The sequence below is a fragment of the Gorilla gorilla genome, chromosome 12 (genome assembly GCF_029281585.2).
Source record: "Gorilla gorilla gorilla isolate KB3781 chromosome 12, NHGRI_mGorGor1-v2.1_pri, whole genome shotgun sequence".
NCBI classification, from domain to species: domain Eukaryota; kingdom Metazoa; phylum Chordata; class Mammalia; order Primates; family Hominidae; genus Gorilla; species Gorilla gorilla.
The window spans coordinates 79,212,535-79,216,312 of record NC_073236.2 but is presented as its reverse complement, the minus strand read 5'-3'; positions in this window follow the sequence as shown (position 1 = coordinate 79,216,312).

Sequence of the window (3,778 nt, the reverse complement as noted above, 5' to 3'; positions counted from 1 at the left end):
GCAAGACCTAACCCCAGTCCCTATCCTAGATCTCTGATGAACCTCTGAGGCATGAACAGGAGGGGCCTGACTGGGCAGCAAGAACATGACCAGCATTTCCCTAGCAGTGGGGAAGGGAGTAGAGATGCATCTCAGACTTGCACGAGGCATGAAGTGGGTTAGCTGGTTTTCCTGTTTTCTGTAGAAACAGGGCGGATGCATCCTTCCATGTCCTCTGCTCCTGCCATGAGTTCTCTCTTGGACCTGCCTTGATTGTCCTGTTTCTGATGGGATAGACAAAAGAAATCAGGAACAGTAAGGAGCCTACTTCTTGGGAAAAACTGCTCAGCCAACTGGAAAGTACTTAGAATCTAAACTGCCCACTTGGGAAGGGGGACTAAGTCAACTTGCAGTCCATTTATTGAGTACCCATCGGCATCCTGCACCATGCTGGGCACTTCCAGGCAGGGTAGCATCTTCCATTTTATCTTATTGGGATTTCTGTGACCTAATGAGGGTGGCAATGAACCCAACTCTCTCTGTAACTCCAGAGAAGACAGTATGTCCATGGTACAATCCATGTTTGGATGGACAGTGTCCTTCAAACAGCTGCTTGTCAGTCAGGCCTTAGGCCTTGGTAAGCAAGTAGATGCCTCTTGCCTCAGCTGAGGCGTATTGGCCGTGTCAGGAGCCAGAGATATCCTCCAGTTCCTTAACTACCCCCTACACCACCTTCCCTTCTCTCCCCTCAAAAGAGAAGATTGGCGCCATTGGCTCCTTGAGGAAGACTTTGGCCTCCATGTGCATGTGTACGTGTGTGTGTGTGTGTGTGTGTGTGTGTGTGTGTGTGTGTCTTCCCAGTGGGGAAGCCCTTTGCACTCTCGATGGGGATCCATGAAGCTTCTCAGCCTTGCTTTGGGCTCCCCTTGGGCTCCTGGCTCACGGGAGACAGAGGTTGGTGAGAATTAATTGTGAAGTGCATTGAGAGGCACAAATGAAAACCAGTCCCGCGGCGGAGAGATTATTACTGTTGGCAATTTGGGTTTTCTAAAATAGCTCTTAGGATATGACTGTGGCAGCCCAAACCCCAGAGGTGAGCTCAAGGCTGATAGATTTTCAGAGCAGCCCCATTTTGCTCCAGTCTCCGGCTTCCCTTCCCTCCAGGGCGGGGGTGAGCAAGGCAGAGTGGGTCGTGGGCTGGGGAGCACTGTCCTTCCAAAGGCTGCTGATGGGAGGGCAGCTGAAGGCTGACCCCACGTTCTTGAGAGAAGGTCCCCAGACTTCCCGGCATAATTTCCTTCTCACTTCACTGTTCTCTTCCCTGTCTGAAATGGCAGGTGACCTAAGAGGGAGCGGTGTGCAAATTGATTTGGAGGCGATCAATGGCTCGGGGCGCGGCCCCGGCTCGCTGCCGTGTCACTGATCCTCTCCAAATCGATTCACACACCATTCCTCCTCAGCACACCTGCCATGTCAGATGGAGAGGGACGCATGAAGTGAGAAGAAAATTACGTGTTCGTTAGGCCGCCGCCACCTCCGCCGCTGCCGCCTCTCCTCGTCCCAGCTCCCCACCACGTTCCAGTCCACTACCGCTTGCCTCGCGAGACTGGGGAGCCCTTTTCCATGCACGTGGAGAAAGAACCCAGAGGGTGACGGGGCTGCAAATATTCTTGCACCGACACCACCTCACTGACAGCCTCTAACTCAGGCAACTAAAAGTTGGCCCTCTCCATAACACTGGCTCCCAGAGCTTCTTACTCCTTTACTCTTCAAATTCTGTTGGGGACCAGTTTATAAACAGTCAACTTCATTGGTGGGCCCAGGGTCACTTGATATTTGAATTTCATTAATTTGAATTAATCCACCCATCCATCCCTCCACCCACCCTGTCATTCAACAAGAAGTCAACTCTGTGGAACCCCCCACTGGGTGTCCAGCAGTGACCAGAGCTCAGGCCTGCTCCTCAACATCATGAGTTACCACCAGGACAATCTACTTTGGAGAAGTCAAAGTATGCTCACAGGAAAGGAAGCAAGGAATTAAATTCACAGAAAGAGTTCTTTAGCTATTTAAGACAGAACTCATTACACTGCTCAGTCCACTAATCATTCATTACTATTCAGCTAGGGGCTCAGAGGGTGACACCAGAAGGTGAATACACTGAGACGCTAAGTTTTTTCACAGTAAGACTTTCTCAATGAAGGAAGCAGTGCGTTTTACGTTCTGGTGCAAGCACTCCCGGACTGTCACGTTGAGGCAGGCACAGCTTATCTATTAGTCACAGTGGGCACAGAGCCCAAGCCCCAAGATACACTTAGGGATTGTGGTAGCTAAATAATGCCCCAACCCCCACCAAAGATACCTACATTCTGGTTCCCAGAAACCATGGACATTACATAGCAAAAGAGATCTTGCATATGTGATTAAATTAGGGATCTTGAGATTGGGGAGGTTATCCTGGATTATCTGGATGGGCCCAAAATAAACACAAGGGTCCTTTTAAGAGAGAGGCAAGGAGTCAGAGAAACAGATGTGATGACAGAAGCAGAATTCAGAGAGTCAGAGAGAGGTTTGAAGATGTGAATCTGCTGGCTCTGAAGAGTCCACAAACAAAGCAATATGAGCATCTTTTAGAAGCTCAGAAAGGCAGAAGCATTCCCACTTTGTGCCTCCAGACGGAACCAGACCTGCCAACACATTGATTTCAGCCCAATGAGACTTCCAATCTCCAGAACTATAAGATCATGAATTTGTATTGTTTGAAGCTGCTAAATTTGTGGTAATTTGGCACAGCAGCAATAGGAAACTAACACAGGGGTCAACGAAAAAAAGTTTTATTTTCTTTTCAGAAGAAAAAAATAAATTTTTAGGTCAAAGAAAATATTCTACCATGAAATCCTAATATATTTCTCTTTATACCAATGCAGCTGTAAAATAGAATTTTTGATTTTTTTTATGGTGAGTGGGGCCCACAGAGACAAGGTGCCAAGAGCCATGGAAGTAAGTCCCCATGTAACCATGCTTTGAGTAGCAGTGATCACGAGGAACCCTGTCCCCACAAAATTCTAGAAGGATAGGAAAGTACATATCTGATGTACGGCTGAACAACCCATTTGACCACCAGTCTTAATGCAGCCATTCTGTAAATCCTTCAAAAACCGGCATTTTTAAACAGAAGTTAAGTGTGCTAAATTCATTTGCCAAAGTACATCCAAGTTACTTATTTAGAATACGGGAGGGTGGGTCTGCTTCCTTCTGTCTTGTACAGTCTTCAGTTACACAGAAATGGTTTCCCTCAAGATTAGAGGTGTTTCCTATTTATAACTGAGGATTCCTTTTCTTTGAAAAGCTCCCTGGAAGATTTCTGGATGACTTGGAAGCTAAATCAACTAAAAGTTTTTAACGATCTTTTAATCCTGCTTTTGTCTGCTCTTGAGCCACTGAAATCAAGATTCTTCCACAGGCAGAGAACCAAAGAGATTCCTCTCAGCAAACTCTTTGACTTACTGTCCAGGTTCTGACACATTCCTCTGCCAACAGCAAATAAGTGAGAATGCTTCCAATGAGCAGTGGCATCTCTTCTCATTTGTAAAAGGGAGTGTCAGACTGAAAATAGTGGCCAACTGTTTTAACCCAAAAAGCAAGAATTTCAGGCCAACTGCAGCCAAGTGGGCTATTCTTAGCTATGCATAGGGGACTGGGAGGTCTCTCTGTGGGTTGTGGGTAGATGGTTCAGGGTTTGTGACTTTTAAGTTGCTCTTGCAAATGTTTAAAGATGAACAAGCCCCTGCAGATCACA